Source organism: Ambystoma mexicanum, chromosome 4p (assembly GCF_040938575.1).
Source record: "Ambystoma mexicanum isolate Mex_15411 chromosome 4p, UKY_AmexF1_1, whole genome shotgun sequence".
NCBI lineage: Eukaryota > Metazoa > Chordata > Amphibia > Caudata > Ambystomatidae > Ambystoma > Ambystoma mexicanum.
Genome location: NC_090927.1, coordinates 1,168,418,835 through 1,168,445,286, shown reverse-complemented (window position 1 = coordinate 1,168,445,286; position 26,452 = coordinate 1,168,418,835). Strand labels below are relative to the sequence as shown.

At 47.4% G+C, this 26,452-nt stretch overlaps 1 protein-coding gene across 1 annotated transcript in view; it reads left to right on the top strand.

The window, feature by feature from the left end:
* AIG1 (androgen induced 1) overlaps nucleotides 1-26,452 on the top strand; it is a 1,736,205-nt gene that overhangs the window by 628,640 nt on the left and 1,081,113 nt on the right. The gene's annotated exons all lie outside the window — the stretch shown is intronic.

Here is a 26,452-nt window from a genome sequence, read left to right as displayed (position 1 = left end):
ATCCATAGAGAGCATGGCCGATGCTTAGGAGATCAAGTGTCTCTTGCCCCGTTCCCTGTTCCTCAGCACTAGAATTAACCCCAAAGCCACACTGACTAACTCACGTTTGGAAAATGTGCTTTAATACGACAGGTGAACGAGAACCCCATTGCTGCAATTCATATTTAAAAAATGACCCAAATGTATTATCCCCAAACAATCTATTCTCAACCTCTGTCTTGATAAAACAGGGATGAAAAGAATACTTGATGAGGGGGCGGGCACCCTTATTAAACTGAGGGCAGCTGTAGAATCATATTTTCCTTGGCTACAGGTCCATAGGTGAACCTGACTGGAAGTTTGTTTCTAAATTATTTTATTTTCCAAGGCTACGCTTTCATTATTTGGACTCGGCCGCCAATAAGCTGTTTGGTCCTACTTCCAGACCAGGGCAGAGGCAGTGCTCTTTTTGCCCCAATATACCAGACAGCCCGTTTCATTTTCTGGTCTTTTTCCAAGAATACAATTCTCTGAGACGAGCTTTACTGCATCCAGTTTTTAGGAAATGTAACCGGAGACTGATTCATGGAACGTTTTCCTATGGGATTGCGCCATTATAAAACACTTCCATGAATCGGGCCCATGCCATCTAGCACTGTTTTGCTCATTAATGTGTTTTGGGCCCTTTGCACATTTCTTAGGAAGGATTTGTCCTTTAGAGAAATCCACCTGGCGCTATGTAATAACTAGGCCATGCACTCCTCGATTATAGCTTTTTGTAACCATTGTAGAATTTATCCATTTTGTATCTATTTTATCTTTTTTATTCCACCTAAATGTTTTTACAACTGTTGAGATCTATTCTTTTAGCCTATTTTTTAAATAATGTTCTTATTGGATGAAACTGTGTTTATATGTTAATTGACATTTCTTGTATGTATGTCTCGGGAGGCAACGTGCTTGCCTTGTAAGCAAGACGACACAGAGCAACACAGGTTCGATCCCCGGGTCCATGCTTAGAAACCTCTGGGTATTAAGTGTGTTCTAAATAGCTAATCATATCCTATCATATCATATGGATACTTGTTAAAATATCCGAAGTAAAGCACATTTGTTCATTCACCAGGACCTGAAACTCTGGCTAACAGCCTTATTTTTGGTGAGGACATTTCCTCCACACAACAGTCCTGCTAACACGGCTTTCCCCATGGAATCCTATGGGATTCCAAAATGGGGATTCCGCGAAGGTCCCACATGGCTCATAATCATGCAGACCCTGCCCGTTACCACATGCTTTTTTGCAGGCGTTAACAGTAATTACCAAACAGCCGTTTCAGCTGTTTCCCCAATAACCTAATGCAGCCCTTATAAAACCTTGAATACTGCTTGTCCAGGTTATCGCCATTCTCTATCCCCTCTCATGTTTGTCATGCCAAACACAGTAGGTGACCTGGCACCTCATTGCACTAATCCTATGTTTCAATGCAAAAAAGTTCTGCACAGTTGTGGAGGGATAACTTTGTGTTGACCTTTGGGTGAAGCTCAAAATCCTAGTTTTCATCTTCTACATGGTTTGTCCGACATAAGTCAAATGCATGGCCATGTGATACTGTGCACAACATAATTACAATTACATTCAAATACATTATGACTTTGTTTGCATTCTCCCCTGGTGCTGTGGCTGGATAATCTGTCTTTAATCATCACATTCGTAAACATGGGGCCTCATTACGAGGTTGGCGGTAAGGGAAAAACAGTGCCTCTAATAGTGGCATGGGCGCGTACACGCGCCCCTTCCGGGAGCAAATACCGGCATGCCGGTAATAGGAGGGCATCGCAACCCACGCAGACATGCAAATACTGGCATCCAGATGACGGTAATCACGGGCTGCACGATGCCGGCCATACAGGCATCGCGGACCACCCGCAAACAGCAATCAGCAATCAAGCCAACTGCCACAAGTGCACACAATCACCACAGGTGCACTCAATGGAGTCTGGCCCAGCATAAAAGGAGTACACCCACACACCAGACCCCTTCCTACACCAAAATACTACCACTAGCTGTTGCAATCATGGCGCTGGAGGACATGCCTATACTGCTACAAATACAGCAACAACACCAACTCCAACAACAACTACAGCAGCAACAACAGGCAGCACAGAGGAGACGCAGGAGGAGAAGGAGGGTGAGACAGGCCCAGCAATCACCACCAGCACAGCCAGCAGTGCCTCGTAGGCAGCCGCCAATCCCTCGCATCAGACCCAGGCCATTCAACCTAACCCCTGAGCAGATCCACACTCTGTACCGGTTGGATCAGGACACCATCACCACCATAGTGGACATGATACACAACGACATTGCCAGCCTCATAGAAATATGCACTGCCATCCCCCTGCTACTAAAGGTGGTGTCTGTGCTCCACTTCCTGGCCACAAGCACCTATCAACACACAGTGGGTCAGCTGCATGGCATTTCACAACCACTATTTTCACGCATGCTGAACCAAGTGCTGTATGCCCTCCTGAAGCAAACGCAAGCACCCACATATCCCTACCACGGACTGCCCAGGGGATAGCCGACACCAAAGTAGGCTTCCATGCACTTGCAGGCATGCCCAAATGTGTTGGTGCCCTGGACTACACCCATGTGGAATTGGTAGTCCCCCATGCCATAGAGGCGGTGGACCGCAACCGCAAGCAATACCACTATCAATGTGCAAATGGTATGCGACTCCAGCAAGATCATCTCTCATTGCTGCGCCCAATTTTCCGGATCAACACATGATGCCATGGTGCTGCGCAACTCCACGCTACCCCGTCACATGGAGCGACATGCTGGACCACGTGCCTGGCTGCTTGGTGAGTTGGCCAACTGGCCCATGGCAGTGCTTTGGGGCACTGATGTGTAGGGATGCATACTCCACCTGGGTGTGAAAGGGGGGGGGTGCATACTCCACCTGGGTGGGAAAGGGGGGGATGCATACTCCACCTGGGTGTCATTTGTCGGTGATTGGAGAATGCATGCAGAGCTAAACACTCCTGACCTGAACCTCCCTAACCAAACATGACACATCACTGGCACAAATGTGACCATAAATGCATTTCGAAGACAACAAGTAAGAGCCATGACCAGGCCACCATGGGTACGTCGAGCAATGTATGACTGAACAGGATTGCAATGGTGTCAATGTGGCTGGTGCGACCATACACAGTGTATAATACACAGCATAAATGGGAGGCTAAACATTGTTGTACAACCACAGTACATCCGCCTCAGCATGCATTATATCACCCTGCATCATCTATTGAACGCCATCCAGACTACCACAACTCAAAGCAGTATAGTATGCATCTAGTAAATATACTTGCATACGTACAGGGCATGAGCATGTCCACACCAAATAGCTGCGGCCATGACTGTGCCTCCTGAAGGTGGCAGTTCAGAGTGACACACACCTATTTTGATTTGCTTGCAGGTGATGGAGGATATCCCTTGAGGCCGTGGCTACTTACCCCTGTGCGGAACCCGCAGAACAGCCATGAAGAGGAGTACAATCGTGTTCACACCCGTACCCGTGTTGTAATTGAGCAGACCTTTGGCCTGTTGAAGGCGCGTTTCCGCTGCCTAAGCAGGTCTGGTGGGGCACTCCTATATAGTCCTGAGAAGGTGGCAAAGATCACCATGGCCTGTGTCATGCTGCACAACATGTGCGTCCGGAGCAATGTACCACTGCCACCTGACATTGACATGCATGCACTGAGTGAGAATGATGAGAATGGAGACGGAGGTGAAGTAGCCCCCCTGCCAGTATGTGATGCACGGGATGGCCATGCAGTACACCAAGCACTGAATCACAAATACTACTGAACCACAGGGGCTATGATAGACATGTGTCAGTGACACACTGGGTCCATGTGGACATGCACACAGGGATTGTTGGGAGTTGGCCACTGAACACCGTCACACATTAAAAGGATATACACAAAATGAACAATGTCCAGCCATAGAATGTTTTTGCACACAACAGGTGTATTTGTGAAAACAGGAAAAATGTGACCACTCCCCCCCACCCCCAGTGAACTCCCAACCCACCCAACAAACCCCAAAAAATCCCAGTGAACTCCCAACCCACCCAACAAACCCCAAAAAAAAAACAAATATACTACAGGAAATGCTCCCCTTCACCCACAACCATGTGTCCCACTCCCATTGTCTGGCCACACTACTTCTGGGACTTTTTGCTGTCCGGGGGTGGCATCTCGGAGTGCCGTGCACTCCACTGGGTCTGGCGCACAGGGCTTGCGCAACTGAGGATGCAGGTGTGGTGGCTGTTGATGACTCCGAGGCAGGTTCCACGCCTGCGCCAAGGCTTGGCCGCTGCATGTGGAGCAGGATGGAAGTGAGAACTTGGGTTACTGCCCCCAGACAATCCCTCATGAGAACAGCTGACGCGTTTACAGTGGCTGTGTTCGCTGCGATGGCCGCTGTGGTCCCCGCAATGGCAGTTGCAATTCCCCTCCTTGTGTCCTCTCCCTCGGCAATATACTGCTGCAGGAGATCCAACACGGCCTCCAGCCGGGCCTCCACCCTCGACAGGCGTGACTCTAGGGTGTTGGTGGGAGCTGGAGTGGTGGGAGCTGGAGTGGTGGGAGCTGGAGTGGTGGGTGGTGCACGCACGGGGCCTGCATCCTGGGTGCTGTCCTCCTCGAAGGGGCACAGGTCCGAATCCCTCAGGTGGAGGCAGGGATCATCACTTCTGTAGGTGGGTGAGGGCTCCATATTGGGCGGGGATGGGCAGGGGGCTTGGGGTGGGTGGACAAGTCACTACTGTGACTCCCTCAAGGTCCACATTGTCATCCAAGACGTCCTCGGTGGTGGGTGGCGCAGGAAGGGATACCCCTCCAACTGGTGTGGGTGTGGGCTGCTGGGCCTGATGTGTGTCCGGCACACTGTCAGCAGGTGTTGGTGGCTGTGTATCCACCCGGTCAGGCACACTGCCTGTGGGTGTGGCCTGCTTGTCTGCCAGGGGGTGGTGGTGGCGGTGGCCCTTTTCTTATGGTGTGATATGGATACCCTTGCAGTCTTCTCCTGACTGGCATCTTCCTCATCGGTGCCTGGGGGGGTAGAAGAGATGCAGGTCATCAGTGATGGTGTCACATGCCAGAGGCATACAATTGTGCTGTTCAATATTCATACATTCATGCATCCATGTCTTACAGGTGTGAAGTGGGAGAATGGAAAAACAGGCTCCCGTCCTTCCCCTCTCGCGCCTGGCCTAAAGGATCACGGCCCAGACACCAGCCACGAGAAGAGTTTGCCCATCTACCAGACGACCAAATACTCTGGTACAGGAACATACGGATGTGTCCATCTGCCTGCCCAGCAGCCCGCCCTGCCCATGCCGATACCTGCGGCACGGATCAACTAGACTAAAACCTACACGTCGTTAGAGATGCCATGACGACCTAGCCAACGGTCAGCACACCTGTGCAAATATACACACCGGACACTCCCGCACCAATCTACACGAAGAATATACTCAGTGCTATGACGTAGGCGACAAACATACTCACGGACGTGCATCTTTATTATTTTCCACATAGGCTCTCAAAATGCAGAAACGCAAGACGCATCATGAACTCATCTAACGAGCTTGCTTACGCTTCTCCTAAACCCAAGTGTCATAATGAGAAATATAACGAAGACACGATACTGGTCATAAGACAATATGATACTATAACCTAAAGCGCCTGTGCACCAAACGGTTCCATCTATACACCAGGCCTGAGTAGGCCACAAGTAAGAGCACCCATGGACGTTAAAAGAACAAGAGTCAGGTTGCTGATCCTGCAGAATGAGCCTGGCGAAAGCAGACAGCCAAGGTCGTAATGTTGCAAACCCACATTCCAAAAGCAGACCATCAAGGGCACGATGTTGCAACCTCGCACGCCGCGCACCAACGTTAAAGTCGCACCTGCAAATTAAACCAGGCACACAGTGGGAAAACAATATTAATTGTGCAGAATTCTGCCTCAAACACGGTCCCACCTCACGTGACCAAGCCAAACCTGACAGGATTCCAAGCCCAGGAGAAAGAAGGCGTATGGATCCCTCGTTACAAGACACAGGCAGATACACTTAAAAGGCTCAATGGACATCTGCGACAGTGGGAGTAGTCGGCTTTCCAGCTCATGAATAAGTCCTCACACTGTCTGCACGTACTCATAGTGAAACATTGTTGCAAATGACAGGTACACCGAGAGCTGGGAACAGCGATGGTCCCAGGCTGGGAAGCTCTCGGACGCACCAATCAGAACATGGGGCTCTTATCACTGACGCCATTAACATTAACCAATCATCAGGAGTCTTCATGTAACAATTCTCATGTATCTAATTGTAGGGACAACCCAGATATATCACCTGACTAACCCTTGTCCACTAATATTGTTCTCTATACGTATGCTATACTAACCCTACCACTCGAGCAACCAATTAAGAGTGGCGATAGGTTTTTTTGCTAACTCTCTAAGGTGACGCAAGTAGCGCGTCATACTAAGGTAAAAAGGGCCTGCGAGCCCCACGATTGTGTGTGTGTCAGGACGGACGCGTACGATCCTTGACCCATCCCTGCCGTTTTTGTCTAATAAACACAGAGTCACCTTGCTTCTTGCGTGTGTCTCATACTCTATCTCTTCTGGGATATAAGGGAGGAGTTGGGGCCTCCCTGCCCGGAGGTCTGCGGACGGCCCGGCCGACCCCGGCAGAATTTTCCCCCCGACAAGTTGGAGGCACTGCTGAGATCTGTTTAAGATCCGCCTTTTTATTTTTTTGCTTTTTCCAGGAACTCCAGTTGCGAGGAGGCCCGGCGGCGCGGCCCCCTCTGCCGTCGCCCCCTTCTGAGGACTACAGGACCATCGCGGAGCTGCGAGAAGACCGGACAGCGCAATCCGGATATTGGCCCTCGGGAGCCGGTTGAGAAGTATCCCGCCCGCGGTTGGCGAGTGTCCAGACGTGGTCCAGACGACGGGAGGTGACGAGCCGCTTGGAGGGGTGCATGCAGTCAAGCGACCCCGCATCAAGAGAACTTGGTGAGCATGCCACGCACAACAAGCAATGTGAAATTGTGAGGGAGGGGGGAGAAATTAAATACGGGAGGGGGGAGGTGTTGCACAGGTGCGCGGCGAAGGTTTGACAATTTAGTGTTGGAAATGGAATGAATGGTAGCCGAACAAGTGCGAGGGCAGTCGGCTACGTTACGCGAAGGGAGGGGGCGGAGCACGAAAACATCACGTGCGGCCGCTCGTAGACACTGATTGGCCTAGGTCGCGACTACGTGTAAGGGTGTGTGTGTGTGGTTTCCTACGATTTGGCACTTATTGATCAATGAGTAGATGAGGATCCCTATTGTTCGAGCAAGACACTCGATAGGTAGATGACGTTTCCCTGTAGGCGGTAGCTAGTTAGTTGCCCAATACGGAAGATAATTGGCTGGTTAAGCCCTCCTGTAGAGGGGCGTATCACACGCGAGGCGACGCAGCGTGCGCAGTCCGATTATATTATTGATTTGATTACCTTGTTCCAGGAGTGACAGGAAGACAGCTGTAAGGGTAGCGGGGGTAGATTGCAAGTGTATTTTGAACTTAAAGAATATATGAAGAACTTACCAGTAGCTCGAAGAGATCGGTGACGTCACCAGTAGGGCTCTCATAGGATATCGCGAACACAAGGCATCTCCGTATTGAGAGTGATGGGGAAGAGAAGTGTGGTAAGGGAGTGGAAACGGAGATAAACGGTAAATGAGTTGATCGGGGAAAGGCGAAACAGGGAACGTGGCTGCGCACGGAGAACGCCGGCCACGGCAAGTGTAGAAGGGGCAGGAGCATGTGAAATTAGGACAACTGTATAAGAACGTCATAAGGGGTACGCAGCCGCAGGGGGCTACGTGCGCCTCGGCCGCAGGGGGCCGTAAGGGTGTTGTATAAAGAAAGAAAGATAGAAGAAAATGTACAAATGTAACATAATATATTTTTTATAATTTTCCCCAGCGGACTATCGTAAGTCCCCAAACTTACGGGGCCAGGTAACGATATAAGGCTGTATATTGTAAACTACTAGTGAGATAAACCACTACCAGATAGGGGAAGGGTAGCAAGTGGAGCGCTACTATGTCATACGGGACAAGATCGGGAGGGTGGGGGAACACCCTCACTACCCCACTACAACACATATGCACAACACTGCCACCCCATAGGGAGAAACTGATTAAGTATAGCATAGAATGGACCCAGGGGACGGATAACAAAATGCTGACACTGTGGCCGCCTAATGGTAGCTTCGATCAATATGTCCAACATTCATTATTAAACCATCTGCACAATACATATAAAGGGAAGAAGTTGGCAAACCACGTGGAGGTGTTTAACTTATGGAGGATGTTCCAGGGGTCCAGACCAGGACCAAATGGAATGTTCACTATGGGGGAAATACCGGAAGACAAAGAGATCAAGGAGGAAGGAGAGGATGGGAAACAGGGGAGTGAGGATCAAAAGAACATGGGAAACAGAGGAGAGGGAGGAGAAAAGAATAATAAAACAGATGAAATAAAACAGGAACCGAGCAACGATATACCCCTAGCAAAGGGAGTGAAAACAGAGGGAAGGGGGTTGTACCCCTTAAGAGAATTAGGAGAAATAGAAAAAGGACAGTTGAGGGCGGCTGAGGGATACTCGAACCCGGCATACAGCCCTCCACCATATGTAGCTCATAGGAAGGTGCCAGCAGGGGAGGGTTGGACCGGAGAAGACCAGACTGTGGAAATAGGAAATGATGAGTGGGTAGCTGCACAGATATTATTAAAATTACGAGGTTCATTAACAGGAGAAGAGAGGGAGGTAGTAAAGAAAACAGACGAGGATAATGCCAGGGAGAGTGAAATGAGGGGGGAAGAGCTGTTAAGACAAAAGGAAGAGATTTTGGAGGAACGACTAGCAAAATTAAGGGATGAGCAGAATGAATTGATCAAGCAGCTCGAGAGGGAGGAGAGAGAGAGAGCGAGGAAAAGGAAAGAAGGTAAGAATGAATTGGAAAAAATAAGAGAACGAACTGAGGAGCAAAGGAGAGAAGCTGATAGGGTAAAAGCAGCAGCAGAAAGGGTATCAAGAGCAGTGCTGCGAGAAAAGAAAAGGGAAGAAGAAGAAAAAGAAAAAGAAATGGCAATGTGGAAGAGAAGGCTACTATCAGAAACAACTAAGAAATACAAAGAAGGGAGGGTGATAGAGAGTATAGTAGAAAGGGAAAGGGTGAAATGGGAAAGGAAGAAAGAGGATGGAAGAATATTGGAACAGATGAGAAGTGAAGTGATGGAGGAATTAAAAAGGAAAAGGGAGGAAAATAGTAGGGAGATGGAGGAGAGAAATGAAGAAGAAAGAGAGGATAGGAGAAGGGAGAGTGGAGCATGGGGGGATGTATGTAGAAACACAGAAGTAGCAACAACATCAGCACAAAGGGGAGCGGTTGATGAAGGAGGAAATGCAGAACTGGACCTAATAGACTTACAAACAGTAACGATCAAGGGGAAAAAGACCGAGTGGGGGGTACCGTTTACGACTAGCTTTTGTAGTGAGGAAGAAGAAGGAGTGGAAAAGGAAGGAAGAAACAGTGAAAGGGAAAGCTTAGATAAACTATACATCACCCGGACCAACACAGACTCACCATGGATCAGTAGGAGAAAGGAGGAGCTGGGGAGAAGTGAGGAGAGAGAGCAAGGAATAGCGGAAAGACAGGCACATGAGGGAGCATCATCCCCATCACGCCCTCCCCCATCGCACCCTACATGTTCAACCACCTCACGTTCATTACGCAAAATAAAACTCGCCCCCTTCACAGACGAACTGACACCATATGCATGTCGGCTTAGAGACCTCCCTAGTCGCAGGCAGGAAAGACGAATACACATGCCCACATTAAATACAGGAAATGATGGAAGAAGGGGAAAAGATGGAGAGGAAAGAGTTACGAGCAGGGGAAATATGGACGAAGTTGAAGATGTAGAAGAAAGAGAAGAGGAGGAAGGGTGTGAGGACTCGATATTATGGAACACGAAGGGGGAAACCAGACATAACTTAATGCCACTTTTGGAGAGACGAGGGTTTAGACCACAGTATGTCCCTTGGAAGCATACCGATAAAGAAAATATAAAATGCAGGCTCCCATCATTAAGTGGAGGTGCGGGTAAGTGGATATATGAAATGGAAAAACACACCGCAGGACAGAAACTGGCAGTAGGAGATGTAAAGGGCCTTTTAATATCAATATTAGGGGATAGAGCGGATGACATTTGGAAGAGAGCGGGATTCCATGGGGTAACAATAACAAACACATTGCATGATGGGGCACCATTCGCGAACTGCAGACATGCACTATGGCAGGCACTGAGGGTACAGTACCCAGACACATCAGACATAGGAGCAATTACCTCCCGCAAGATGCGTGAGAACGAAGATCCTGTTGATTATATCCAGGAAATCCAAGAGAAGTGGCGCATGGAAACTAGGGAACAATGGGATAAAACACCAGCAATATTTTACCATATACTGGTACATGTGCTCCCAGAAGGAGTTCAGAAACAACTAAAGAAAGTAGTGGGAATGGAAGCAAAACCATGGCCAGAAATACAACTGACTATAGTGCATCATTGCAGGACATGGCAAGGAAAAATGAAACAAAAGGAAGAAGACAGGAAAACGGAAGAGGCTAAACTAGTACAGAAAAAGCTTACTAAATATACAATGGAAGGGGCACTAATAACTACACCTACAACAATGACCCAAAGCCCCACACAAGTAGTGGCTGCACAAGATTCCTCTCAAATGCCACCTTCACCGGCTATAACACAACAGGCGCCACCAATCCAACCATACACGACCAACATGGGGGGAGGACAAACAATGGCAGGAGCTGGGTATTATAATTATAACAGGGGGAGAGGAGGAATTATGAGAGGGAGAGGATATGGATATAACACCCAACAGCAGGTGGGAGGACTTAGAAATTCCTACCCCACAGGGCAACCAGTATACCAGGACAACACAGGGAGCTTTCCATGGCAGAGTAGGGAACCACTGGTGTGTTGGAGCTGTGGACTATTAGGGCACATGTCACGCACGTGTAGAGTTAGACCAGGAACACCATCATGGAGTGATCAGGGACAACCAAGGCCCTCACAGGAACAGCAGGGCCTACAACAACAGCAGACGTTGCAACAGGGAAATGAGCAACAGCAACAATTAATACAACAACAGCCACAAACATATTCACTGCCACAACAACAGGTAGCGATGACACAACAACCCCAAGCACAACAAACACAACTGGGTAGGGTGACGGTTTTGGGACACAACCCTTACACCGGAAATGGCCAGTCGTTGTACCCTCAATAGGACAGCCCACATACGGCCTAGGTGTGTCCCATCCTGTCAGTAACACCTAATAGTGCGGAGGAACCACGCATAGAGGTAACGATAGGTGACAAAAAATTATCATTCCTTGTTGACACCGGGTCGACCCGGTCTTGCATAAGGGAAGGTAAATTCAAGATGTCAGGCGAAGCCATGAACACCCAAGGATTCTCTGGGGCTAGAGGGTTGGTTCCCTTTACTGATAACATTCCCTTATCTATTGGAGATTATGATCTGTCAGTTCCACTTCTATATTATAGTGCCTCACCAGTAAATATACTGGGGAGAGACATAATGAACAGGTTGAATATGACGATCTCCTTTACTGAGGACGGCATAATTTGCTCTACTCCAGGGATTAACATGCTCACAGCACGACAGATTATGCAAGCATACTGCGGACAGACAGCGATTAGGGCGGAGCCAGTAGATGGCGAACTATTTCAGTATGGAACAGATATGGTAATTGCATGGATGCCAGGGATAGAAGGGAAAATATGGAGGAGGCCAGCAGCCTATCTGTTCAGACCAGAAACACCTGTTAATGAACCAGAAGGAAAGGTGGTTCTAATGGACATTGAGAGCATTATTGCAACAGCTGATTACATTGCTGTACATGCCCAAGACAGAGAAGGAAGAGCATGGAGGGCCGTGATAGCATTAGCAGAAGGATGTAGGCTCACCCAGGTGTCAGATGAGGAGCTGTTCTCAGATGAAAAGGAGGAAGGTGAAATGGTGTTTATGATGAGTGTGGAAATATGGCTAAGAGTGGCTTACAAACAAGTAGCACAGAAAATTGCAATGACACTTGAGGCACCTGCATGCACCCCAGTCCCCTTCTTTAAGGAGGATATGTCAAAGGTACCCAAATCATTGTGGACTACTGGCCCCTATGATGTGGGGTGCATAAAAAGTATAGGGGGAGTAAGAATAAAATTGAAAAAAGGTGCAATACTCCCCAGAGTAAAACAGTACCCACTATCAAAAGAGGCAGATGAGGGCATATATGAAACCATAACGGCCCTTATAAATAATGGTATATTGGTCCCCTCAGAATCACCATGTAACACGGCTGTGTACCCAGTGCGCAAGGCTAAAGGGGGGTCTTGGCGCTTCATACAGGATCTCAGGCCCTTGAACAACATAGTAGAAGCGGAATATCCCGTAGCAGCAAACCCGGCCACGATATTGTGTGGCATCCCAGCAGAAGCATCACAATTTACAGTGATCGACCTTAAAAATGCTTTTTTCTCAATACCACTACACCCAGACTCACAAGATCTGACGAGCTTCACTTACAGAAACACAAAGTGGAAGCACACCAGATTGCCACAAGGGTATTGCGAATCACCCTCAATTTTCAATAGAGTAATACAGATGGATTTGGGTAACATTGAAGTGGAAAGCACAGTGTTACAGTATGTGGATGACATAATAATTTGCAGTACAAACGAAAGAACATGCAGAGAGGACTCCTTAAAGATGTTGACAATATTGGCTGAAAAAAGGTTACAAGGTAGACATGGAAAAGATACAGTACTGCCAAGAACAGGTACTTTACATTGGTCAACTTATATCCCAACATGGAAGGAAGATTGCACCACAAAGAGCACAGGCCATTGTTAACACTACAATGCCACAAACTGTGAGGGAACTGCAGCAGTTCCTGGGGCTGTGCAACTACTGTAGAGCATGGGTATTTGATTATAGCTCGTACATAGGACCCCTGCTTGAGGCGTTAAGGGAAGCTAATAAAGGGGAGAAAAAGCTGGGGTGGACGATGGAAATGAAAGAGGCTTTTGATGAATTAAAAGATGCGATATCAACTGCTCCGGTACTGGCATCCCCAGACTATGAGCGACAATTTTTTATATTTTCACATTGCGATTCAGCAGTAATGAAAGCAGTGTTGGCTCAAAAAACAAGCATGGGCTACAAACCAGTAGCATTTTACAGTGGCCACTTAGATCCTGTGATGTTAGGTCACTTCCCTTGCGAACAGGGTCTCGCCGCAGCTGCCTTTGCGGTGGAAAAAGCATCAGCAATCACCATGGGGTGCCCAACTACACTATTTGTGGAACATGCATTATTTGCGATATTGAATAAACCTAAATCCACCCCAACCACGCAAAGAGCATCAGGTTATGAGATCATTTTATCCGGAGCTGAACTATCAATTGTTAGATGTAGCACGGTCAACCCTGCAAGGTTCCTAGCAGAAGTAATTGAGGAGGGGGATTATGCCCATGACTGTACGCAAATAACTGAAATGTACTCATGTACTAGAAAGGTTGAAGAAAACGCACTAGAGGGAGGTGAGCTCTTGTTTATTGATGGGTCATCGACTATCGATCAAACAGATGGTGTAAGGAGGACTGGGGCTGCAGTGGTGAAAATGATGGAGGTACCGGTGTGTGTGGCAATGAAATGTGTACAATTACCACAGCATTACTCCGCTCAAGCAGCAGAATTGGTTGCACTGATCTTGGCGTTGAAAGAAAGCTTTGACAAACGGGTGACCATATACTCCGACAGCGCATATGTTACATCTACTGTCCACTCAGGGCTGTCGAAATGGAGAAGAAGAGGGTTTAGGAGAGCTGATGGCACTCCAGTGCAACATGCCCTCTTATTGGCTGAACTAATTGAAGTAATAAATGACCCCCAAGAATTAGCTTTAGTAAAATGCACCGCACACACCAATGGTGAGGACCACGTCTCAAAGGGGAATGCAGCAGCAGACGCACATGCGAAATATGCTGCATATTTTGGTGAGATATGGAACCCCCCAGAGTCAGAGAGAGGGAGAGGGAGGGGAATGGCTAAGGAGATGTTAATAAGAGAAGGGCACACCCATCTCCCAGCCACACAGATTATGGAGCTACAAGCGGCTGCACCAATGGCCGAAAAAGAAATATGGGTAAAAAGAGGATGTACAATGTCACCGACCGACGCACTATGGCGCCAGGGTGGCACTGGAAAGGTTGTAATACCATTGGCACTTTTGAACACCGCCCTGAGCCAACTACATCATCCAGCCCACACAGGCAAGGAAGTAATTGCAGCACGAATTAGGGAAGACTGGTTCTGCCCCGAGTTAAATTCTCATGTGTCAAATTTTATCAGTAATTGTCTCACATGCCAACAGTTTACGGCCGGCCAGACTCTAAAGGTGATAAGAGGTACTATACCCCGGCCAGAGGGACCGTTCCGGCATCTCTATATTGACTATGTTGATATGATCAACATATGGCAAGGAAATAGGTATATGATTGTAGTAGTATGCCCATTTTCTAGGTGGATTGAGGCAGGGCCCTGTTCACACCCAGATGCATTTAGAGCAGCTAAATTCCTAGTGAGGGAGGTCTTCCCCAGGTGGGGAGTGTGCGAGGTGTTAAGGTCAGACAACGGCCCACATTTCGCAAACGAAATGTTCCAGCACATCACATCCTTGCTGAACATCAAGCATAAATTTGCATGTGCATACCACCCACAGGCCAACGGTGTATGTGAACGCCTGAATGGCCTATTAAAGGAGGCAATTGCAAAGATACAGCAAACAACAAAGAAGAGTTGGTTATATTGCCTTCCATTAGCCCTATTTGAGCTAAGGAATAGACCAGGGTCCGACCACCATCTCACCCCTCACGAGGTGGTTACCGGACGTCAAATGCGCCTTCCCCTAACGCCAACGTCAAGAGCATTTACCGACCACGAAAGCACAGCGAGTGTTCTTGGTGATGAAATGTACCAATATGTGTCTTCTTTGATTACTAGTGTAGTGTTTGTGTCTCAACAGCTTGAGCGCACACGGGGCGGGTCTAACAGCAATCAACAAGAAGACGCGGATAAAGAACTGGAAAAGGAAGGACTGTGTAAAATTGCTAAAGGTGACCACGTACTACTTCGCAATTTCAACAGGAAATGGAATAGTCCACGATTCACCGGCCCCCATCTGGTAGAGGAGGTATCAACGAGAGCAGTAAAGCTACAGGACAAGCGTGCCTGGAACCACCTACACGATGGAAAGATCTACAAACCCCAGACCCGCCCCAGCGCCACCGACAGGTCCATTGGGAGAACAGCAACAACATCACCAACGGAGGAAGAAAGGTCTACCACAGCCAACGGCCCAAGTGTTCCCATACCCTGTCACTCCCCAGACTCCCCAGAGACAATAACTGAAGAAGAAAGGGGTGATCCCCATACTGCCCACCCCATGGTCACACGCTCAAAGAGTAAAGATAATTGCGCCCGTTGAGCCCAAATCCCCTGCCCACCACCCACTGACCCTACCCCCATTGCAGTAATACCTGAATTGAAGGACATTGTCTCGCACACCTACACATGTAAACACGTGAATGCTCTCTTTTCTTTTCTCTCGCGCATGCAGGAACTGCGTATTATTGTACTGCTAAGAAAGTAGATAACTAACAAATTCACTGCCCAGGAGTAGATGGTACCCTCAGACGATAACTACCCAGAAGAATTGTCACACCAATTTGTATATGAAATAAAAAGGCCAACGTACCTGAAAAGGAAAAGGGTACGTGTCTACTACACAGCATTCCTCTTGGCCATAGAATACTCAATGCCCCACCTCCACCCATATTTGCCTGCCCTAAGAGATAGATCGCTTAGGTTAGCGTGGGAACAGCTCTTCGCCTGGGCACTGAATGACTATTTGATAGGGAGAGCTTAAAAAACAACTAACATTTAATAACCAGCATATTGAGAATTTTCAGGCGGGCAACTCTAACGTCGCAAGAATACGCTGCCGGACTGCAGCAAGGTAAGAGCAAAATGCCGGTGAAATTAGCATGTGTAATAAAAATAATAGGGATTTTCATGATCACCGGGTTCTTGGCTGCCTCTGTATGGCAGTACAGCTGTGCTATCAATATTATTGCTGCACCCAAACCTAACCCACCCCCATCCCCAGCTGCAACAGGTGTTACGTCAGGTGATATTAGTAAAATTGCGCACAAACAAAATAGAGTTCGACGCAGCACATACTCAGATAATAAAGGTATTGACAATTATATACAAGATTCAGCACACGTCTCAAACAACATATGGTACCAACACATGACCCGCATTGGTAAGCAGACAACAGAAGACAGCTGCTACGTTTGCTCATTAATACCATACGCCATGAGCGCTTCTCGAACATTTGTTGCCACAGAAATAGATGAAAAGACAGCACGATGCATAATATACTTGGCACTGTTCCAAACGAAAGGAAGATTTCAAGGGGCAGTGGTGCATATGGTGTGGAAAACACGTGACTCATACCCATACGAAAACAACTTCCTCAAGACTTATTTGAGTTACCACAAGAGCAGTTTACATGCTGAAGCATTCAGGTACATAACAAGTGGTCCTGCAAAAGGAGAAACAAAGAAAGTAACACTGCAGTATTTACCATGTGATTGGTATGCCACTGAAGTTCCTGGTAAACCAGGATGCTGGGAAAGGCCACTGGTGACGATAACGGGGAAGGTGTACTTGGACAACAAATGGGAGATAGGAGTGGTTGGCAGCAACATGGTGACAAAAGAAACTATTTCAACTATCGATGCACACAACCACAGATGTTGGACGACTTGGATCAAGTACGTGCCCATGCTCACGTGGATAGAGACGGATGAAGACCCAATAACAATACTGCCGCTGACTGCGCCTAAGGTATGCTACTAACATAAAGGAGAGGTGGACGTAGGGTACAACACCAACTGTGCAAGCGTGATGGAGTTACCTGAGGGGGGAGCAGGAACAGCAGTGATAATGGACCATTACTGGGCCTGTGGAGAAAAGGCATACCACACACTGCCCCCTCTGTGGAATGGTGTATGCACGATGGTGCACGTTAATGTACCATCACTAGTGGTACCCCAGAAGCATGTGAATGTGGCGAACTTTCCCAAAATGGATGAAGGGGACAAGAGAAAGAAGAGATCTGCACCACCTCAGGTGGAGCCAGGAAACAGGACCAACAGCAATAATACTGTCCTAAACAGAAGGAAAAGACAAGGAGAACCTCTGACAGGAAATTACCTATGGGGAAGGTCGTAAACAGCACTCACTTCAATTCCGCCAGAACACAGACTATTCAGCAGAGCAGCAATGTTCTTCTCCTCAATAATACATCCGGGACTGCAGGCTTACGCAAACGCAAAATGGCTCCAGATAACTAGATGGGAACTAATGATGACCATCAATTCTACAGTAAATGGATTCAACGCAATAAAAGAGGAGCTGCGAGCTATAAGGATGGTAGCACTTCAGAACAGATATGTATTGGACCTCCTCACAGCCATGGAAGGAGGAGTGTGCGCAAAGATAGGACAATCATGCTGCACGTTCATTCCTGCCAACGATGCTGACAACGGTACACTGACAGAAGCAGTTTCACAATTGGCCCAGATGCACTCCAAAATGATGGATGAAAGTAAAGGTGTGAAAAAGGATGAGAGCTGGTTTTCGCTATTATGGTCATGGATGCCATCTTGGCTGTCAGATGGACTGAAAATTATAGTTGGTTGTACTATTTTGGCTGGAGCTACACTGATCATAATAAGATTTTGGAAGGCCCGGAAGGCACGCACCACTGACGAATTGCTTGAAATGGTCGGTATGCACCCCTTGATGCCAGCAGATGACGGCCAGCACACAGGCATAATAATACAAGAGAGAGAGAAATTGCGCAACCAGATCATCACCAACCACCTGGACCCGCCATCGGTGAAGATCGAGAACCCAAGAAATCCCAGGAGCTACATAGGAAAATGGGTATACTGTACTCCTGGAGGAACATGTGAATATATGTATTGGTCATTTGAAGATCATGTTAACCATTATGGACATTTGGGAGGAATAACTAAGATATGGAGAGTAAGAGAAGATAACGAAAAGGATATGTTTGTGGTCGACAAGTCGACCAGAAGGGGGACTGAAGTGGGAGAATGGAAAAACAGGCTCCCGTCCTTCCCCTCTCGCGCCTTGCCTAAAGGATCACGGCCCAGACACCCGCCACGAGAAGAGTTTGCCCATCTACCAGACGACCAAATACTCTGGTACAGGAACATACGGATGTGTCCATCTGCCTGCCCAGCAGCCCGCCCTGCCCATGCCGATACCTGCGGCACGGATCAACTAGACTAAAACCTACACGTCGTTAGAGATGCCATGACGACCTAGCCAACGGTCAGCACACCTGTGCAAATATACACACCGGACACTCCCGCACCAATCTACACGAAGAATATACTCAGTGCTATGACGTAGGCGACAAACATACTCACGGACGTGCATCTTTATTATTTTCCACATAGGCTCTCAAAATGCAGAAACGCAAGACGCATCATGAACTCATCTAACGAGCTTGCTTACGCTTCTCCTAAACCCAGGTGTCATAATGAGAAATATAACGAAGACACGATACTGGTCATAAGACAATATGATACTATAACCTAAAGCGCCTGTGCACCAAACGGTTCCATCTATACACCAGGCCTGAGTAGGCCACAAGTAAGAGCTCCCATGGACGTTAAAAGAACAAGAGTCAGGTTGCTGATCCTGCAGAATGAGCCTGGCGAAAGCAGACAGCCAAGGTCGTAATGTTGCAAACCCACATTCCAAAAGCAGACCATCAAGGGCACGATGTTGCAACCTCGCACGCCGCGCACCAACGTTAAAGTCGCACCTGCAAATTAAACCAGGCACACAGTGGGAAAACAATATTAATTGTGCAGAATTCTGCCTCAAACACGGTCCCACCTCACGTGACCAAGCCGAACCTGACAGGATGCCAAGCCCAGGAGAAAGAAGGCGTCTGGATCCCTCGTTACAAGACACAGGCAGATACACTTAAAAGGCTCAATGGACATCTGTGACAGTGGGAGTAGTCGGCTTTCCAGCTCATGAATAAGTCCTCACATTGTCTGCACGTACTCATAGTGAAACATTGTTGCAAATGACAGGTACACCGAGAGCTGGGAACAGCGATGGTCCCAGGCTGGGAAGCTCTCGGACGCACCAATCAGAACATGGGGCTCTTATCACTGACGCCATTAACATTAACCAATCATCAGGAGTCTTCATGTAACAATTCTCATGTATCTAATTGTAGGGACAACCCAGATATATCACCTGACTAACCCTTGTCCACTAATATTGTTCTCTATACATATGCTATACTAACCCTACCACTCGAGCAACCAATTAAGAGTGGCGATAGGTTTTTTTGCTAACTCTCTAAGGTGACGCAAGTAGCGCGTCATACTAAGGTAAAAAGGGCCTGCGAGCCCCACGATTGTGTGTGTGTCAGGACCGACGCGTACGATCCTTGACCCATCCCTGCCGTTTTTGTCTAATAAACAGCAGAGTCACCTTGCTTCTTGCGTGTGTCTCATACTCTATCTCTTCTGGGATATAAGGGAGGAGTTGGGGCCTCCCTGCCCGGAGGTCTGCGGACGGCCCGGCTGACCCCGGCAGAATTTTCCCCCTGACAGGTGTGTCACATTTGGTGTTCTGAGGGTGCATATTGGCATTCACTGCATGGCAGGTGGCATGCCGTTGATTTGGGGTTTGTGTGATGTGTTACATGGGCATGGTCCAGGTGTGTTGGCCGTGTGTTGGATATGGGATTGGCACTCAGCATGCATTTCTGTGTGGTAGGGTTTGGGCCGCAATCTGGACTTGGATATGTTGATGTGGGTGTAGGGAGATGCATTGTCTTGCCTAGTCTCACTTCCACATCACTTGTGCTACGACATGGTTTTCCCTACTGGGATGTGCAGGGTCACTCACCTCCTTCTGGGGATGATGCCGCACCCATCTCCATCTCCCCGAATCCCTCAATCGACTCAGGATCGATGAAGCTGCTAGCAGTCTCCCCCCAGGGCATCATCTTTGCAGGTGAGTGAGGACCCCCGCCTGTCACCATGGCCGCCCTCCTGTTGCTTGACATGATGTTTCTGACACTCAAGCGGAGGTCGTCCCACCTCTTACGGCAGTCACGGAATGTACGTGGGGTGGTCCCCACGGCCAACACCTTCCGAGCAACCTCCTGCCAGATTTCCTTTTTCTTGAGCTGGGCCTCACGCTTCATATCATTTGCTTTAATGATGTCTGCATGTGCAGCGAGAGTGTCCGCCAACATATTCAGCTCTGCGTCAGAGAAACGCTGTTTCTGCTGCCGGGGGGTGGTCTTCCGGGTAGCCTTGAACATCCTCAGGGCATTTCCACAGAGCACAATAGGGATCGCCTGGTGGTTTGGGAGGATTGCAATGGATTGTGTTTTTAAAGATGACCGCCGGCCAATTTCCCGCTCCGACACAATGATGTTATTTCCGGGTCCGGTTTTACGAGCCTGGTATTAGCATGTTGGTATTACCGGGTCGGTATTTAAGGGTTCCTCCTAGGCGGTGGCGGTATCGGCGGGTCCCGTGATGCCGCTATCTGGGGGTTGGAGGGCCTTTTGTGGCATGCCGGTATGGCCATTACTGGCATGGGGGTTCGCGCAGGCTCGCGCACTCGTAAACACCCGCTATTAGCGGCATCATACGAGCATGGACACGCTCGTTCCGCCATGCCAGTAATGGCCACGGTTTTACTGCGCTACTCGTAATGAGGCCCATGGTGATCTTATAGAACTGGCTGCAACCATTTTTGGTGTAACGAATGTGACTATATGTTTGTGACATATAGATGCCTCAATGTAAATAACAAATCTATTAGATGTTGATTGTGTTGATAATCAAATATGGTATGGTTTAAAATCCATACTAACTGGGCGACAGCACCACCCAGACACATCCCACAAGAACCACAACAACCACAATGCACCTGGGTCAACGGACAAGACCCAGCCTGGAGCATGAGGAAGGAAATTATTGCTCTGGTACAAATTGACTATCCTTCCCCATGCATGAACCGAATGGGAGACCCAGCAAATCTACCACACCAGCATCAGACTAACTAGACGGGAGCAGTGAAGCAGCCATGGGGGAGCTGGAACCAGCAAGGAGCGACACTATAATAGCGGAGACCAGGGAGCACTTCAAAAACCCTTTTTGGACAGTAACTTACTAGGTATAGGGGGGAACCAGAGGATAAACAATGTCGGAAACCACATAGCAGGCTGGACAGAAATGGGGTCTGACAAGGGGGTGGGATAAAAAGCCCTTGTGAAGACCTCCAGGGAAAATTCCAGACCACAAGGGGAGGCGATAAGAGGAGTTAGGACATATTTCAAGTGGCCATGTTCTCGTGCCGGTGGGGTGCTGATGTATTCTTGTCACCCTTCATGTTCCAAAAGTTAGTGCCTCCTTTTCTGAATAGGCTATACTGGCAAGTGTTCTAAATAGGGCATAAATTATCAATTTGCTTTCTGCGCAATTTCCATAACACGCCAATGAGTACTTTCCTGGAACAAGTCTGCTCTCGCTAGTCTAAGGGATGATCAAGATTTCATAACTTTCATGAATAAGTTTGTCATTCTTTGTTTTCAGGAAACCTCTTGCACAGAGTGTGAAGGACTAGTTGATATTTACAAGTGGAGAATGGGCAAAAAGTGAGCATTCAGAACAAGACCTCCCTAGTGGCTCGCACTGCTCAGGCCTCCACCCAGCCCAGGATAAAGTCTGCAGATCGTAAGCAGTTGTTTCACCACTTTTACCTCAATTGCACGATTTTAAATGGCTACCTAGAGGTATGAGATACAAGAATTTGGACTCTTGAACAGGTGACGCGTTTCTGGGAAATTGGATCTCCAATTATAACAATTACATATAGGAAATCCTCTCTCCGCAAAGTTCTCCTCCGCAGACTATTATTAGACAACATCTGGACTGATATGACCAGGAATGTGTAGCTGAGAAATCTAAAGAAAAGTGGCATTATCTGTGAAAAATGATGGAAAGCTAAAATCTGTCCTGAACTTACACTGCATATAATGGAATGCAAGCTACTTGCCAGCAGCTATTAAGACGGGAGGACGCTGTGCAAGAATAGTGCTCCTCGGTATTACCGGCGGGCAGTGGAGTAACTTTACTGAAAATGTTGGGGGGGACATGACAACTGAAGGAAAAGGGCGGAGTAGAGGACCAGTTCGAAGTGTCAGGGGACAAGTTAAACTAACTAAAAAACGCGTTCCCAACTTTCGGAGTACTTGTGTTATCAAGCACTGGCAAAGCCAAAGTGTTAGAAAAGTTTTATAAAAGTTAACAAACTTTTAAAGGGGAGTTAGGAGTGCGTAAGTATCGCTATAATGCACCCCCTGTACTCTGATTCTTCATGAGACTTGGCAGGTCGGTTGAAGCAGGTCCAAGGTTGCTTTTCCCACCATCCCTCCGCTCCAAGGGTCGCAGCTCCTTCGCAGGACTGCTGGAGATCTTCCACAGGACAGGGCAGGGCTCTAGCAGGGTTCTAGCAGAAGCTGGTCGCCAAGCCTTCTCCCAATGGGTCCACAGTCTCCTCTAAAGTCTTGTAGCTGGACAGGAGTCCTGGCTCCTTCAGTTTCTTCCAGGATCTCTATAGAGTGGTTGCAGGGGTCCTCTTATTATCCTAAGTTGGACATTGGAAGTCCATATACGGATTCTCCTGATCTCACAGGCCAGGAAGAAGACTAAAAGACAAGATGGCCAAAGTACAAGCAAAAACTCTTGTGGCATGGCCATGTTTGACCACTAGCCACAGTCAGTAGCCAAACGCAGTAAAGCCAAAAAGGAATGTACCAGAAAATCGTACAAAGTCACTGCTGTCACCAGTTTGTCCATTTAGCACAACTAGAGTAACCAAAAATCACCTCAGTATTAGTATAGGGCAAAACAAAAAAGTGTACCCCATTGTACTGCATTGTAAGATGCATGGTACAATGATAAAAGTTACCACAGGCGATAACAAGTTACTAAAAGTAGCAACAAAATAACAAGACTAATGGAAACAATGTTTCCCAGTACTGGCAGCCTGAAGGGCATGTCAGTTTCCCCATAACAGATGAGCAAAAGCCAGTATACTGAAGCTTAAGGCTTCAAAGCACTGTAAAAAGAACAGGTCAGATACAAAAATAAAAGCAAAAAGTTTGAGGGTCCATAGAAATGGAAGGAAATGTGCAGAAAAGAGGAATATTTCCTAACAATCATATATTCTTTCGGTGTTGAATATGCCTACTAACATACACATGAATCTCAGTCCTCGGTATATCTTGGTCTATCTATCGAAAGAACAATGCTGTAACATCAATTGACTAGTTTTTGATTGTTAATAAAAAAGAAGCAGTAATAATACTTTTAATTCTTGAAAATAAATGTGTGTTTTTTGACTATTTTTAAATGTATTCATTAATATTGATGCGGGATTTCCTTGTGTTCTGCACCTTGAAACATTCATCTTAACCGTGACTATCTGAGGGGCAATGCTCTCTGAGCAGCGCCAGTTCGGTACCCAGTCCCGGTACTGCGCTTAGGTGCTGGAGTCCTGAAGGATTACATTGTTTTCAAAGCAATTTTCAGTCACTTAAGTCCAGGTGAGGAAGAAGATACCAATTACCAAAAAGATCAGGGGCTTCTGGGGAGGGTTATTGATCCGAAGGGAAAAAACGTGATATATATGCTGTTGGTTCACTCCTAAACAAATTGCGATTAAAATCACAGTAATAACAAACGAGAAAGCCCAGAACCCAATCTATCCCTGAGTGAATTGTTTTATATCCCCACAGATTGGTGGATTGAAGTTTCAAAGAAATTATTTTGAATACACACAGAAGAAGTTGACTTTCAAACCTCCCTAAAAAAATATGTTGTCTCCATACCCAATAAAAGGAAGAACAACTTGCCACAAGTTCTGCTTTCTCATCTTGCCAGTTGCAGCAGTCAATATTTTTACAACTATGATCTTATGAAATTTCTAAGACCTGGCAGGAGGTGGGGCGGGTGGGCCAAGCCTTTTTCTAAAATCTCCAATAGGGGCATGCATAATCTAGAATTTCCTTTTGCCCAATTCACCTTATATGCTACGTTCATGAACTATAGGTAGGTTCAAATGACCGAGAGTTGGCACCCTGAAATGGGGCAATGCCTGAGTGTTTTAGCACCCTTGCTATCTAGAGTGTACCCTATGCCAGGTGATCTAAATCTTGTTGAACGTCGATAGGCAGGCACTACTGGCACGCATTCTAGTTGCACTAAAAAAATCTTCTTGATTGCACAGGGAGCTGTTGCACAAAACAAGCCTGATTAAGATCAACAAGGAAAAATCAAAGACTATGATGTGGGGAAGACAATGGTCTCCTTGAAACACAATGATCTTCTTGGCCAACGAGCCCCTGAAGAAAGAAAGTAACAAGCTACACCTGCGTGGGCGTATCCTTTTACATCATCCCAGCTGAGTGACACAGCTGCAACAGCAGAAACAGCTGAGAGGGAGAGGCCATAAAGCAGTGCATCTAATTGGTTATGGACAGAAATGTGGGCAGCAAAAGGCCCTTCAAGAGGATGTGCTCTTCTTCTACAAGCAAATCAGTATCTCAGGAGTAGCACAAGTGGGCTGTGGGAATGTCCCAGTGGAATCCCAATGCCACAACGCAAGGCTATATGTGGCCTCACAAAGCGCCTCGACTATGAATCACCTGGCCGACGACAGCTGAGTGGTGCAAGAAAATTACTTTTTGAGACTCTCTGGGTGAAGACAACTTTAGAGAAGAAGAGGGATGCTTGGACCTCCACATTGAGCCTTTTGGGTCAGTCTGTGATTGGAATAGAGATACAGGAAGGAAGCAGGTGGCCGTGGATTTGAATACCCACACGCACACATACACACACACACAATTAAATCCTCCTCTCCTTTTTAGATACCCATTCTTCTTTAATCCATTCCCTGTCCCCAACTATGATACCTTAGAGCCTATAAAATGGTGTTCACTACTTGCTGTACTTTGCCTTTCTCAGCACGGTCTTCATAGTAATTAAAAATAATAAGGAATTATAATAATATAATAATAATAATAATAATTATAATAATATCAGATTTTTTTATAGAGCTTTTTCTGGTTTCTTCCCACTTCTTGGCACTGTTGTTACAGCTGTTATTATTTCCTGATGTAATGCTACTTTATTTGCCAAGCTCTGAAGATATAACTGTTGCAACATGCAGGTTTGCCCCATGCTAGAGGGAAGCTCAAAATGCATGCGTTTTCGTCCACATGCACAAAGCAACTTGGTGGTTTGGGAAATATGTGCTTTCCACTTTTTAGTTTTGGCTATTAGGTGGTGCTGTATGCGTTGCCTACCTCCAAAACTATTGTCATGTGAGATGGTTAGTTGTGAGATGCAATGCGAGGAGGGATGCACTGTCTGTGGATGTTGGTTGGCTTTATACCCACCAATTGACAAACCATGACCATTCGCACCTATTACCTGACCCTCTGCATCCAAAGCACATCTCACCTGGATCTCTTTGAGCTAGCTCTGTGCTTTCTAACAGCCTTCTCAAAGGTAAAGGGCTTAATTCCAGCTATAAACCTGCTACAGTAGCTGCCAATGTAATGAAATGTCATAGGACATTGGCCCTCATTACGACCCTGGCGGATTTTTTCCGCCATCGGCGGACTTTTCCGCCATGGCGCAAAGTCCCTTTACGCCATGGCGGATGGCGGACTTACCGCCCCATTCCGAGGTCGGCGGGGCGGTAAGTCCCCATTGACCCATTTACCCTTCCCCATTCCCATTTCGGCCCCATAGGGTATAATGGGAGTGGGGAAGGAGTTAATTACGCCACCGTAAATTACGGTGGCGTAATTAACACCAAGGTCCCAGAGCGCCATGGATTTTTCCGCCCGCAAAAAGCGGGCGGAAAAATGACCATGGCGCTCCGGGAACTCGTAGTTGGCGGTAAGGGGTCGGCGCAGCTAACGCTGGCGCAGACCCCTTAGCGCCAGGGTCGTAATGAGGGCCATTGTGTCTTCAGGCACTTGATTTATAAACCGTATGTGTGTCCTTGCATTTGTCCCTTG